Source organism: Notolabrus celidotus, chromosome 11 (assembly GCF_009762535.1).
Source record: "Notolabrus celidotus isolate fNotCel1 chromosome 11, fNotCel1.pri, whole genome shotgun sequence".
NCBI lineage: Eukaryota > Metazoa > Chordata > Actinopteri > Labriformes > Labridae > Notolabrus > Notolabrus celidotus.
In genome coordinates, this window is record NC_048282.1 from 33,573,833 (window position 1) to 33,589,481 (window position 15,649).

General features: G+C 41.8%; 1 protein-coding gene across 1 annotated transcript in view; it reads left to right on the forward strand.

Annotated features, from left to right (window-relative positions):
- kcng1 (potassium voltage-gated channel, subfamily G, member 1) overlaps positions 1-15,649 on the forward strand; it is a 62,895-nt gene that overhangs the window by 16,193 nt on the left and 31,053 nt on the right. The gene's annotated exons all lie outside the window — the stretch shown is intronic.

The window sequence follows — 15,649 nt, forward strand, 5'->3', positions numbered from 1 at the left end:
GCAGGTTTTGTCGCCGAAATCCAACAAATGTGACGCTGATAAGATCCTGAGATGTATTCGGCGCCTCACACATGTAATCATATGAATGTAGCATGTTGTTTGAACCAACGCTGTGACCTGACAGCTGTCAGAAATAGGCCGAGGTCACAGACACCTCCCACACGCCTCCCGCTGTCATACGTTGTGTTCTGACTCTTCTGCTCCGTGATAACACGTCTCTCTCTTTACTGTAGACTCATCCCGCTCCTGTTTCATTCCAGCACATACTGAGGTTATCTTCATCATCCATCCGCTCTCAGAGAACTTACAATATTGACTGTTGCAAAGCCAAATCAACTCGACTGTGTTTGCGAGTCGGGATTATGAGTGATCTCAGACAAACAGACACAGCTGTGCTTCTCTGGCTCCTGGACCTCAGTTTGGTTTGGATGTCTACACATGCTGAAAATCTACGTCAGTTTTTTTCTGTTTCTAGACTTTCACACTCGTCTTTTTGCAGACATGGCATGTCAAGTTCGACTCCCTTTCATCATAATTTTCAGTCACGTGACCAGCGTGGAAGCGTGGCGGTCATAAAGATCATAGTAAAATGACAGCCTCCAATGAACGCTCAGGAGAGCTGCAGCACGGGATTGTTCAACGTCCATCACCTGACAAGACATTGCCAGAGCTTCACGTTGGTGATGTTTACATTTGTCTACGCAAGAACACTTTCCTTTACACCGCTGCCACCGGTATGAAAGCCTATAAAAGTACAGACAGCTACATGTATGTTCGATCTGGTCAGGTCAGTAACGCTGCAGTTTGAGGGGTGCAGGGCAGGAAATTCTTCCTCATCAGAGAAAAGGTGACTGATATCATTCATGCAGATGTGTGAAACTGTCTCTCCTTCCCAGACGCTCACTGTCAAAGCTTGACACTACATATTAACCTTCTCCTTAACTTACCCAAGATGACTTTATCACCAGTGTCAGGATAAAAGTGTCCGGTTGTGAAAAGAGTGACTTTATTACTAAGCTAGCGTTAGCTGGTTTGCTAGCGGTGTCAACAAGTTACCGCTGGAGTTGTTTACATCGGTCAAACCACGTCAGAACTAGGGGTGGAACATGATTTTTGAATGCTGGAATATTCATTCTCTTATTAAAAATATAGGCGCTAATGTGAATTATATCTTCTTTTTTTTTAAGTTATATTTTTGGGCTTTTTGCCTTTATTTGACAGGACAGCTGAAGAGAGACGGGAAATGTGGGGAGTAGAGAGTGAGGGAAGACATGCAGGAAATGGGCGCGGCCGGGAATCGAACCGGCGACCTCTGCAAAGAAGACTGTAGCCTCTGTATGTGGGGCGCTTAGACCGCTAGACCACCAGCGCCCATCTCATTTTAGGTTGCCAGGTTGATAAACGATATTTCCTCCAGACGGTGGCGATAAAGCGTCTTAAAGCTGTTTACTAACCGCATTGAATAACAGAAGAAGAATGCTAACTGCATTAAATATCGAGAGAAGTGGATGATTTTAAAAGTAAACTTAAGACTTTCCTTTTTAATATAGCTTTTAATTTGGAGTCATTTATTTTAAGCCCTGGACTGCTTTATTATTTTTATTATTTTTATCATTGCTTTAACATTTATTTATCTTATTTAATTATTGATTTATCTATTTTATTTCCTGTATTCCTCTGATCCTGTCAACGCTTTTATTTTTAAGTATTTTATTTATAATCATGCCTTTTTTAATTTTACCATTGTTATTTTGTGAAGCACCTTGGGCTGCATGTTTATGTATGAAAGGTGTTACATAAATAAAGTTGAGTTTAGAGAGAGTTGAAAACATTAGTGACAGAAATACATATATTGGCGTGAGATTCAGATAATTGCAGAGACTCGGTAGGCTGTAAAATGTTAACATACACGGCATAAAGGTTGAGACAAACGCTGCGAGTTCCCGCTACTAGCAGCACCTCGACCGGGTCGTCAAGATTACGAATAATCGCCAAACAGATGCCGGTGATTATCGAAGAGTATTTTGGCTTGAAATGCCCTTCCCTAGTCAGAACAACATCGACTAAAAATGCATAAATTAAATGACTTATCAATCAATCAATCAATCAATCAATCAATCAATCAATCAATCTTTATTTGTATAGCGCCAAATCACAACAAACGTTATCTCAAGACGCTTTTACAAACATAGGAGGTCTAGACCACTCTATGTCAAATTATGAACAGAGACCCAACTTCAAGACAGGGTAAGACTCAGTCTGACCCCACCTTAATCCATCATGAGCATTGCACATTGCAGTATTTAGCTAGTTACAGTGGTGAGGAAAAACTTCCTTTTAACAGGCAGAAACCTCAGGCAGAACCAGACTCATGTTAGACAGCCATCATGCCTCGACCGAGTTGGGTCTGGAAAGACAGATAGAGGGGAGTAAGAGAGAGAGGTGATAGTGATGAGACGAGTAGTAGAAGCTGTTGCCGCTGGAGTCCAGATCGTCCGCAGCAGGAGGACGTCTACGGCAGCTCAGAGGAATCTACGAGACAATGGAGCTCAGGGACTCCAGAAAGGTCTATGGTTAGTAACTTTAATGGGACAGGCAGAGTTAAAGTAAGTGATGAGGGGGTTGGGGGGAAGAGGGTGAGCTAGGATCCCAGTGTGTCAGTGTGCCAGTTCCCCCGGCAGTCTAGGCCTATAGCAGCATGACAAAAGCTGGTCCAAGCCTTAGTGTTTACTTCAAATTACCGTTAATGAAATTAAAGCTGTGTGAACTTTGATCCTTGTTTTGTTCCCTCACCAGGGGCAGCAGAGGGTCTTATAGAATGAATCCACATCTCCTCCTCTCTGGATTTTCTTTCTCAGATGCGATTCATAAGAAACCACCCAACCAAGAACCCCAGCTTGTCTCCTTAAGATATAATCAAACTGGGGGCAGAGTCCGGTCGTGTCACTGTAGTCTGTAGCAGGAGGAAGCCTTTTTGCCCTCCACGGGGGCGGGTTCCATAAGTGTGTGATGTTCATGAACATTAAGAATAGATTTGTTAGTTGGTTGTTGTGAATTTCCAAAGTACTGATCCATACTTTCATGATTCTGAAACTTTTCTTCACTTCAGAGAGGACTAGGAACCTTTCACTGACCCCGTTTATCCCAAAGCTTTCCAGATTAAGACAATCTGATATATTTAATAACATTATTAAATACAGAACATTGTGAGAGATTAAACTAATGCTTCTAAACTTTGTGGATCTCAGTCTAGCAGTATCGAGCTACTGAATCGTGCCCGATGCTGTGATAAAGTTCAATCACAGAAAACTTCAACATCACCTCGTCACGACCAACTTTAAAGGATTAATTTTGTTCTCTAACTTCTTTAAGACCTTTCTCTGTAATGCTGTATTTAAACACTTCTTCTCAGAGTAAGAATCTAAACCCTTCTCAGTGCTGGGATTCATCCATCATGGAGGTAAAGCCCACTGTAATTCTGCTCCTGTGTAATCACTGCTGCAGGTTGCACCCTACCTGTTTGCTGTTGTATCGACCTTGGTGCTGCTGCTGGCAGAGAAACATACTTCTCCTGCAACAACAGGTCAGCTAACGAGAAAATTAGATGATCAATCTCATTTTTCCCCTCCCACACTTGTCCAGTTTCTTCATTCATCAGAGCCTGCGTAGAGCAGGTTGAACCCCAAGCGGAGCATCAATTCCTGGAATACACGGCCATTTAGTGAAAACTACTGTTCCAAAGAGGATCTATTGAGAGTAATTCTCATTAACGTCTTTGTCTAATGTGTGCTGCATGACTGTTCTTTTAATGAAAGCCATCAGGTAACCAAGAGCTGTGAGAAACAAAGGAAGTCAGTTCAGTTATTCTGAGGACAATATCCTCTGAACCGGGTAATTATGTGCTCTTGTTAATCTGCTTGCATGGAAATAAAGAACATAGTCTATTTCTATTTGCAGAATGTACCCTCTACAGTATGTCTTGTCCTTGGTGCATAGTTGCAACAGCACAGAGGAAACAGAGGCTGCTGGATGTCTTAAATGAACTCTACAGACTGAGACATTTGGACACATTTCAGTAATCAATCAATCTTTATTTATATAGCCCCAAATCACAACAAACATTATCTCAAGACGCTTTTGCAAACATAGTTGTTTTAGACCGTACTCTATGTTCCATTATTAACAAAGACCCAACATCAAGACGGGATCAGATCCAGTCCCATTTTACAGACAGGACTCAGTCTGATCTCATCTTAATCCACCATGAGCAGAGCACTTTGCAGCATTTAGCAAGTTACAGTGGCAAGGACAAACTTCCTTTAACAGGCAGAAACCTCCAGCAGGACCAGACTCATGTTAGACACACATCTGCTGAGACCGTGTTGGAGAGAGGGATAGAGGGAGATGAAGAGAGAGAGAGATGATAGTGGTGAGATTGATAGTAGTAGGTGTTGCCGCTGGAATCTGGAACGTCAACAGCAGCAGGACGTCAGGAACATAGGATACAAGGGAGCTCAGGGACTCCTGAAAGGTCTATGGTTAGTAACTTTAAGGGGACAGGGAGAGTTAAAGTAAGTGAGGGGGGTGAGATTGGATGCTTTGCAAATAAGAACCACAATACTTAATCATATAACTTTCTGTTAAAGCCAGTAAATGAAATGTCAGATGAAGCAGTTAAGACATGTCAGTGGATCTGGATGAGGAGGGGTAAAATCAGTTGGAGGCCAAAACAGAATTAAGGAAATATTCAGTAGAGGGGTGGTAGAGCACACAAGCCTAGACCGCCTGGGATTAGTTGGAGCCTAGACTGGCATCTCATCTAGGCTCTGCCTTCCCTGTCTTCTAATATCTAGCTACAGACTCTTCGTGTTGTGTGTTGGGTGGTGGGGGCTGCTAGGGGCCAGGCGGTGGAGGTAGGTAGTATTAGTGTTGTCACTACCTGGAGCTTACATGTACGGATCCTGGGTCTGTTGAACATGGCAGTACTGTATGGGTTGGGTTGTTAAATTGGGGTGTTCTACTAGTAGATATGATGGACAGTGGGAGCTGGAGGGTGGTTGCTCTGGAACGCCAGATCTAACTGTTTCACCTCTCCTACCTCTTTTCGACCAACGCAAACCGGGTTGTATTTCCAGCTTGTGCTGGTTTGGAGCTAGTTGAACTCGCGAACCCACACAGCACCACAGCGATTGTTATTCCACAAGCTCGAGCCAGTGGAAGAGGCACGTCATGATGTCAGATTTACATGGCCGCTTTTCCCAACTTTCCCTCAACGGACAACGGCAGCTTGTCTCCTTGGCCGACCCCTGCTTTGCCTTGGAATCCATTAGTCTTTTAAAACATTTCGCTGCAGGACAATGGCGGAAGCATGTTTGGTTTGTGTTTTTGATCAAGGGAACCCCAACCCTCGCAACCGTCGTAAGCAGTTCGCGGTTCTAGACCAGCAAAGAGTTGGAGCCGCTCTGGAGCCGGTTCACTCACAGTCAAAACACGAAAAAACAGTTCTCAATTGAGCGCCAGCTCCAAACCAGCCCTGAAACTGCCTCGGTCAAAAAGGGGTATTGGCTCTGACAGCTTGGTTGAAAGCCCTTCAGATCACAGGCTCCACGGTTGCACCGTCCACCCGCTCACCAATCTGGAACAAGCCAGACTTCACTATCAATAAAAACACATTAAATTTCATTAACTGGAAAGATAAAGGAATCACACATCTTCATCATATCATCCAAGACTCCCACTTCACCAGTTTTCAAGATCTCATCCTGAACTTTGGCATCACTAACAATCAGTTCCTTGAATATATGCAGTTAAAATCAACAATTGGTTATAAACTCAGGAGTACACTTAACAACTCATCTCAACCCAGTGCAATAGAAAAAATCCTAAAAATGTAAGCCCATAAAAAATTACCATCAAGAATTTACAGTTCCCTCAGCAGCTCAGACACGTCAATTTCTCTTCCAACCCACAAATGGGAACAGGATCTGTCCATCTGCACTAATCTGGATTTCTGGACCCAAATATGTATCAACAACTTTGTCAACTACAAAAACTCGAGCTTACAGCTTATTCAGTACAAGGTCATCCATAGAATACACTACACCGGCTACAAACCACACAAAATGGGTTTAATCGGCCTAGATAAATGCACTCATAGCACCCAGAATACCACTGACACTTACCTGCATGCACTCTGGCACTGCACACCTGTTAAGCAATTTTAGGTCCAGGTCACAGATCATCTATCTAATATACTGGGCAGCCACATCCCCTTATGCCCCCAGCTCTGCATCTTAGGAGATATATCTAAAACACAAACAAGAAACCCTACATCTAGTGCATTACTCACAGCTCTAGCTATCGCCAAGATAAAACGTTAAATGTATGTCAACATCACTCAACATATTTGACACTCAACACTTAAGTATTATTATTATTATTTTTATTTTTTTTACTTATTTTCTTTGTTAATATCATGTATATGCATGTGTGCATACATGTGTATGTATGTATGTATGTATGTATGTATGTATGTATGTATGTATGTATGTATGTATGTATGTATGTGTATATGTTGTTTTGTTGTTTTTTTTGTTTGTTTTTTTGTACATGTGTGGCTAAAATTAAATTAAATTAAAAAATAAATAAATAAATAAAAAAATAAAAAAGGGGTATCCGAGGTGTCGTGGGCCTAACTAATGGAAACATCAGTGATGGGAGGAGCCCACTTTATAACCCCGGTGATGTGCTGGCTCTCGCTCCCCACCTGTCCTTTCTATATCAGGCTTTGGGGGACATGAGGAGCCACAGGTTAGGGTACTAAACTTTTCAGTAAAGGGCGCAGTGGGGTGGGTTTCGTCACTGAGCACTCAACCTTTCTTTCAGCACAAGTACCTTGTTTTTAACTCTAATTCTGATTTCAGAAACTTCCGGGTGATGATGATGATGTGTGTTTCTAAATTCAGCCCCACAAACAGGAGATATGAGTCAGTTTCCAGATCAATAAAACATGACATCAGTCAGAGCCATGAGGGAGATAGAGCCTCATTTTCCTCGTCTCATCACAGGGTCCATTTTACAGGAAGGTGTACACCCTCTACAAAGTCAGAGTTAACGTCTGAGTGCTTTTTAATCCAACCACTGATTTTACCCACAACTTCTACTCTGTGGATGTGGCATGATGATTAGTGGGAAACACATAGGAAGTGAGGACGACTGAATGGTACAGTTGAGTGTCCAGCTCTGATAATGCATCGCCGTCAGGATGTGTGCAATGAATTAAAATGGAAGGAGAATGACAGCTACCACAAGATCTGACCATAGAATTCATAGCTTTACAAGACAGGGACGCTTCAGGTCAATAGCACTGCTATCAGTGTGGCTAACTGACTTGTAGCTAAGATGAGCCACTCTCAGAAGTGGAAACTTCAGCAGAGCTTTAAATGTCAATCAGAAACAATCTCAAAATAAAGTTGTGTGGGTTTTAATGCGGCATTTTTCTTTTGCATTTGTTTTTCTGTGTTTGCATGCTTCTAGATTTGCATCATTGCTGTATTAGCAGTGCTTTTGCTGTTAATGCATTTCTCCTGATGCAATGCACAAAAAGTTTGGGGCCTTTGCAGATTGGTAAACTTTTTTAAGCCACTTAAAAAAGGTGCCTTTAAAAGCAATATCTGACTGTGAAGCACTAAAGGATAAAAACAGCCTTCTGGTAAATCTGATTTCTTGGCCTCTAAGCCATGAGAAGCTTTGGAAAGAGGAATTAAAGAGTGAGAAAACAGCAGCTCCAGACTGCCTCAGTCCCCAGAACAGATGGGTTAAATTGTATCTCTAATTAGCAATCAACAATCAGGTGAACACCTGTAGGTGCAATCACTGCTGGCTCTGACTTGGTGAAAAGACTTCAGTAAATATCCACTTTTCTTTATTTCTAATTCTGTTTCCTTCTTGTTTTCTTATTTATGGAGGATAGTCTTTTCTCAGTAGCAGCTCAGCATGAACTGTAGGAAACACAGCATGCCTGAATCCCAATGCACTCTGGGTAAAAATAATGAATTGCAAATATAGCACCGGTTGATTTACTGCTGATTTCATCTGAAAATATATTTAGCCTGCATGTTCGAGCCATGAAGTCTAACCGGAGCTCGTTTAACACCCGTGAACTGGCTCACCCATGTGTCAAACCGCAATTAGCATAAATCGAGACTTAGTCATGAACAACACGCCATCATCGGTCTTGAAGTGAAAATGCGAAATCCTGCCACCTAATTCATCAGAGCACGTACATTTTTAGCCTCATTAGCATCATGGCTCAGTGATTCACAGAGATGGCCTGTCAATCTCTCTGTCCAAAATCATGGAGTTTTTGTTGTTGTTATTTTGGAGTGATTCATTTGTGAATTATTTCAACAAGTACAGCAGAACTAAAAGGATTTATTTATTTAATATGATAGCTTGATTCCTCCTGGAGATCTGTCCAGGGACAAAGCAAACACTCACAGGGTGGAAAGGTCAGAAAAGAAGCTGTGTTTGTGTTTTGTTTTGTTGTGTTTTGTTTTGTTGAAAGGAGGGTTATGCATGCAGCTTGTTTTGCGAGCCCCTTCCAGGTGGACAAGACCTTCAGCCTCACAGCAACATCCTGCACACCCAGTCAGGGTTCCAATCTTTTATCAGAATCACAAATACTTTATTTATCCCAGTGGGGGGAATTCAGTCATTACAGTTGCTCTACACACAATAAGTTATACAAATACAATAATAAGCTATGTAGAAAATAAATACATGGTTGAAGTCCCTGGAGATCAGGAAGAGGGCACTCTGGTGGTCTGTCTGGAGTCTGGCTATGGCAGCGTTGAGAACGTTGGACGCCGTAGTCGGGTTGGCAGAGGGGGGATGTAAACAGCTACCTGTATGACATGTGTGATCTTCCACAGTGCTCGCGGTGCTATCCCGGTCTGCCCGGACAGTCTGGAAGCCGTCAATGGAGACGTTGTGGTCGGGAATATCCTGATGCAGCCATGTTTCCGTGAAGCACAACATGCTGCATTCCTGAAACTCCATCTCGTCCATCTTATTAGCCAGAGATCTCACGTTGCCCATGATGAGAGAGGAGAGACACGGCTTCTATCTCCTCTCCATGAACCTCCGTCTTCTTATACCAGCTCTTCTCCTCATAGCTCTATGCCTCCTCTGTCTCTGTGCATCCTAAATCTCCAGAGTCCTGCAGGAATATCCAGCGGTTCAGCCAATGAGTCGGCCGGCTTCAGCTCAACCAGCAGAGCATGGGTAAAAACAAAAACAAAGCAGGGATGCCAGACAACAGTAATGCGAGTTTAAGTTAAAGTTGGTGATTTCATTGTGAAAAACAGTCCACAACTAGGGTTGCCAAGTGTCCTGTATTAGCTGGGACATCCCGTATATTGGGCTAAATTGGTTTGCTTCATACGGGTCGTCAATTGTCCCGTATATCGACTATTAACTCTTGTAAATACAGCAGACTGCACTCTACAGATCCTAGATCAGATAAAACAGCAGATCATTTGCCAATCACACCGCCTGCCATCCACTCACAGGCCCCCCAGCATCAGTTGTATACAGCGGAAATGCGCCAGGTCCTGCAAAAACTCTGGCTGTGCAAAAGGACGAAAGGCTGCTTGAGTCAGTCAAGAGCGGCAAAAAGGATCCATGGAAAAAGTACATTTGGTGAGGTTTATTCATATGAGGTTACATAATGATACAGTAAGGATTAAAGGGAGTATACACCCTCTTTGCATTTCCAGTTGAATCAGAATCTGAATATAGGCTGAATTCACACATCAGGCTCACACCACCATGGCACCGTGCACCTGTCCCTTATGTAGTAGTGAGAAAGTTGGCAACCCTATCCACAACTCTCACCAATGGACGGCCAACTTAAACAAACTGCCAGAGAAAAATCCAACAAAGTTTGATGAAGAAGGAGGAGAAAAATCAGAAAGAAGAATGAACGAAGAGGAGCGACTCTAACAGGCTGCATGCATCCATTACACCTTAGCATTGTCATTGTGTTAGTTTTTGCATCCTAACATGCTAAATGAAGATGGTGAACTTGATCCCTTCTGGTTTTATTAGTGTTTAAGCACGACCATATTGTGGTATGCTGCATGAAACCCTGGTAGTGTTTGCTCTCTCTCCTCTGCATTAGCATTGCAGTGCTGTATTTTCAATCAGGAAGGATATCCATAATAAAGTGCTTGTTATGGTTGATATTATGGGACATCCGGACATTATCAAATATCATAAAGTTCCCTGGTTTGCCTCGGTGGCCTGGTGAAGCTCAGTGAAAACAGTAGTGACGTGCAGCCTGGTGGAGGCAACAGTGCAGACAGAGGATAATTGTTTAATGTTTGTTTTGATGAAGACGACATCTCATAACCCTTGATGGAAGAATGTAAACATTTCAGTCTTCAAGCTTACAGCAAGGTTATGAAGATGATTCTGTGCTGCTGATATTTTCTCTCCGTCTCCTCCTTTTGATTCTGTCTGTGCAGGAAATATTGTGTTTGTTGTATCCTCTTTCTTAGTGTGTGTCATTATCTACAATAGCCTTTGGTCAGCCAGCTGGAAAACAGCTCTTCTTTTAAGACATAATAGCTCACAGGAATTACACGCTTCCTTTTCTCTCCAATACATCTCCCCATGAAACACACACACACACACACACACACACATACACACACACACACACACACACACTCTGTTCAGTCTGCAGTACCTAATCTTGGTAAACACATCACGGAAGTCATACACGATTGGATTTTTTGTCCTCACCTCAGCATCGTGGGTCCAACAGAAGTGAACTGAAAATAATACACTGATTGACTTCACATGTTTGTTTGTTTGTTTGTTTGTTTGTGTGGTTTCCATTCAGTCGGAGACAAAGAGATCAATACAGGGATAATAGGCCAAACAGGGAAAACAGTGTAAAGCAGAATGAATGCAGACATGCCAGGAACACTGAAAGGTTGAGGTGGACATACAAGTCAAATACACTTAAACCTTCTTTTCTCTTTTGGATTGTATTGATCAATTTGGTCATTTTTACCGCCTCTTTCTTTAACATCAGGAGTGATCATTATTCTTTTATTTATACATTTCCATTCACATTAGCCGGCACAAAGATAGCAACTACTATTTATGGGTTGCACACATGTAAACATAATAATTCCAGACGGAGTCCTGAGGAAATTCTAAATTCAAATTCATGCTAGTTTTCTCTGACTACCAACCCTAGCTTTAATCTAGTCCAATCAACATTTATTAACTTATTCAAAGTAAAAATAGTAATGACCACAGCTAGTGTCTAAAGTTAGAAAAAGTTAGACTTTAAAGCTCCTGTGAAGAACTTTCAGTTTGTGTCAATTTTGGTGCCCCCTGTGGACAAAGTGGTACTTCCTATAATCTCTGCTGAGCTTGTCCTACTGCTACGGTCGTTTACAGACTCCAGCAACAACAGCTACTGCTACTACTACTATCAATCTCATCACTATCATCGCTGTCTCTCTTATTCTCCTCTATCCCTCTCTCCAACTCGGTCTCAGCAGATGTTACAATGTTAGAATGTCATTTAGCAGACGCTTTTATCCAAAGGGACTTACATACGAGAACAAGAACAACACAAGCAAAGATCTAGACAAGAGGAAACAAGATCAGTAAGAGTAACAAAGTGCTTCAAGTCAATTTGGGTGCAGGTACTGCCAAGCAGTGTAAAGGCAATGCACAAAAATAAGTAAGGAATTTTTTTCAAAATAAGGAACATCTACAATGAAGCAACCAACCAATTTAAGACCTTCCATTATCATCATCAACAATTAACATCACCACAATAATGACCAAAGTACCAAGTGCTGGCTCACTCAAGAGCTGAACACAGATTCCCAGAGTAGAGCAGGACAGTGCGAGTCAACAGATGTGTGACTAACATGAGTCTGGTCCTGCTGGAGGTTTCTGCCTGTTAAAGGAAGTCGTCCTTGCTGCTGTAACTTGCTAAAGCATGCTTGTTATTCCTGGGATCGTATCTTACCCTCACTTACTTTAACTCTTCCTGTCCCGTTAAAGTTACTAACCATAGACCTTTCTGGAGTCTGTGAGCTCCCTTGTCTCTTAGGTTCCTCTGAGGAGACGACCTGCTGCTGTGGATGTTCCAGACTCCAGCAGCAACAGCCGTCTCTCCACTATCATCTCTCTTCATCTCCCTCTATCCCTCTCTCCAATACAATCTCAACAGATGTGTTTCTAACATGAGTCTGGTCCTGCTGGAGGTTTCTGCCTGTTAAAGGAAGTCTGTCCTTGCTGCTGTAACTTGCTAAAGCATGCTTGTTATTCCTGGGATCGTATCTCACCCTCACTTACTTTAACTCTTCCTGTCCCGTTAAAGTTACTAACCATAGACCTTTCTGGAGTCTGTGAGCTCCCTTGTCTCGTAGGTTCCTCTGAGGAGACGACCTGCTGCTGTGCATGTTCTAGACTCCAGCAGCAACAGCCATCTCTCCACTATCATCTCTCTTCATCTCCCTCTATCCCTCTCTCCAACACGGTCTCAGCAGATGTGTGTCTAACATGAGTCTGGTCCTGCTGGAGGTTTCTGCCTGTTAAAGGAAGTTTGTCCTTGCCACTGTAACTTGCTAAATGCTGCAAAGTGCTCTCATGGTGGATTAAGATGATGTCAGACTGAGTCCTGTCTGTAAGATGGGACTGGATCTTATCCTGTCTTGATGTTGGGTCTTTGTTAATAATGGAACATAGAGTACCGTCTAGACCTGCTCTGTTTGGAAAGAGTCTGAGGATAAGATTTGTTTTGATTTAGCGCTTTACAAAGAAATAATTGATTGATTGATTTGAGAAAGAAACTCACAGTAACGATATCGGAATTTATTTATTTTTTGAAGTTAGCATTGTCTTTTTTATTTGTCAAATTAATCTTCAATTTCGTTGTTGTCAACTCCTCTTTGGCAAAGTACTCAAAGCATGAGCATGGGGAGGTGGACAGAGAGTCTGCAACCTGTAACTGTACACAATAATGTACATGATAGAATAAATACAAGTAAGTGCTCCAGTCTATTGTCTCTTGATTTGAAGGTAGGGGGTTGGATCCTAGGCCCTGCTGCTCATAGTGTCCTTGGTCAAGACACTTGACCCCAGAGCTGCCTCCAGTGGCTGTGTCAGCAGTGTGTGAATGGGATTAGATAATAGTGATGATGCTTCACGTAGCAGACTCTGCCATCAGTGTATGGACGTGGAGTGAATGGGTGAATGTGACATGTAATTTAAAAAGCGCTCTTTGCAGCTATTGCAAAGAACCACTAGCGCCCGCTAGTATGAACCAGTAAGTTACCCAGTGTTACCGTATGCATATTTTAAGCACAATACCACTATTTCATGATTCTTTTAAAAGACAGTTATTGCCAACACTGGTAAATGGAGACAGCCTTTGTTTGTGTCTTTTACTGTAATCTGGTCTGACACTGACCCCCTCACAGCGGTTACAAGTGTTAGGAATTACAATATACACTGTAAAATTAAAATGTTTTTCAATACATTACCAGCAGCTGTGGTTGCCAGAATTTCATTGTTATAAATACAGTACAATTTTTTCTCCTTTTACGGTAAAAGGAAATTAGTACATTTGATTTTACAGTAAAGGTTGGAGTTTGAGTCCATATTTTACTGTAAAATACAGGTTTTTACTATAGAAATAAACAGTATTTTGCCATATAATTAACATGAAAATTCCATACACTTTACAAAAAAAACACTGTTGTTTTTAGGGTAAAATTCCAGCAGCTGTGGTTGCCAGAAATTCACTGTAATAAATACGATATACGTTTTTCTACTTTTACGGTAGAAGTTGGAGTTTAATTCGTCAATACACCATAAAAAAACAGGTTTTTACGGTAGAAATAAACAGTGTAGACATCGTCAGTCTTCTTGCTGATGGTCTCTTTTGCTTAGGTATGTCATAATGAGGCATTATGGTTAATTCCAGTCTGTTTCATTCACAGCCAGAACTCCTCACTGGAGCTTTAAAGGGGACATATCACGCTTTTTTCATCAATATATATTGGTCTAAGAGGTCCCCAAAACATGTCTTTAAAGTTTATGCTCAAAAAAACACTTTGAAATCAGATTTTGGTCTGCCTGAAAAGTCCTCTTCTTCATTCCTCATCAGAACACTCTGTTTTCCCTCTGACCACGCCCCCTCAGGAAGTGGATGTGCCTCGGCTCTCCAGCACGTTGATCTAATGTTTACATGTTGGCTGAATATACACGGCTGCTCAGAGATCGCGTTACTTCAACCCTCTGAATCTGATCCTGACGGAGAGGCGCCTGTAGCAGGACCTTTCTGAACGATTGGTCACAGATTTAGTGTTTCTTGTTGTTTTATTTATCAGTATGTCGTACGTGTGTCTTGGTACACAGCTACGAACATGTAGCTATGTGGCTATGCTAACTAGCGCTAGCCCTTATCCATGATAAATAAAAATCATCCACTAGATCTTCAAATCTGCAGACGTGGGGAGTAAAACCGACCTCTGCCAGAAAGGCAGCAGGACCTTTTCTGAAGGATTGGTCACAGATTCTGTGTTTCTTGTTGTTTTATTTGTCAGTATGTCGACGTGTGTCTTGGTACACAGCTACAGCTACAGCTACAGCTATGAACATGTAGCTATGTGGCTATGCTAACTAGCGCTAGCACTTATCCATGATAAATAAAAATCATCCACTAGATCTTCAAATCTGCAGACGTGGGGAGTAAAACCGACCTTTGTGTTTATTAAGACAGCCTACAACTAGCATGCCTCCCTCCTAAGCTCCTTGTTAGCACACATTTGTGCAGGTAATGAAAAACAGAGGAGGGATTCAGTATTATTTTATACAGTCTATGGGCTGAACAAGCTCCGAGCTCTGACTCCGTGACAGACCGGATATTGTTGTTACGTAACAAAAACACGGAAGTCTGAAACAGCTCGTTTCACACACATTTACAGAAAGGTGGAGAAATCAAAACAGGGGCAGAATGGATTTTTTTCATTCTCGGGGGGTTTGTAGACAGGGACACATATTTCAGGTAAAGAACCATTAAAAAGTCAATTTTGCATGATACGTCACCTTTAAAAATAACGTGAGTACGACTGAAACCAGCGTGTTCACTGACCGGTTTTTAAAAAGGAACTAAAAGCGTTTCTGTTTCAGAGGGCATTTCTTTTTATTTCCCTGGTTTTATCCGTAGTTTTTATCTGACCTTCCCTGCTGCTTTTACTTGTTTTTATTCAACTACAGTGTCTTTAACAAGTGTCTGCATTTGCTGTCTGTTTTTTAACCCTGTTTTTATTCTTACTGCCCTTGAATTATGCCCCTAAGCACTTTGAGATTTGCTCCAAATGTAAAGTGCGTGATAAATAAAATATATTATTATTATTATTATTATTAAGATGATCAAATTCAGACATTTATTAGAGGCAAAAATCATCTTCTTATTCAAGATATTGAAACACTTTACTAAACCTGACTGTAGTGTTTGTTGTGTTGGAAATAACCACTCTGAATGCCTCTCTTCTTATCATCAGACCTCATGATAACGTTTCCCACCACTTATCTAAAATTGGACGCC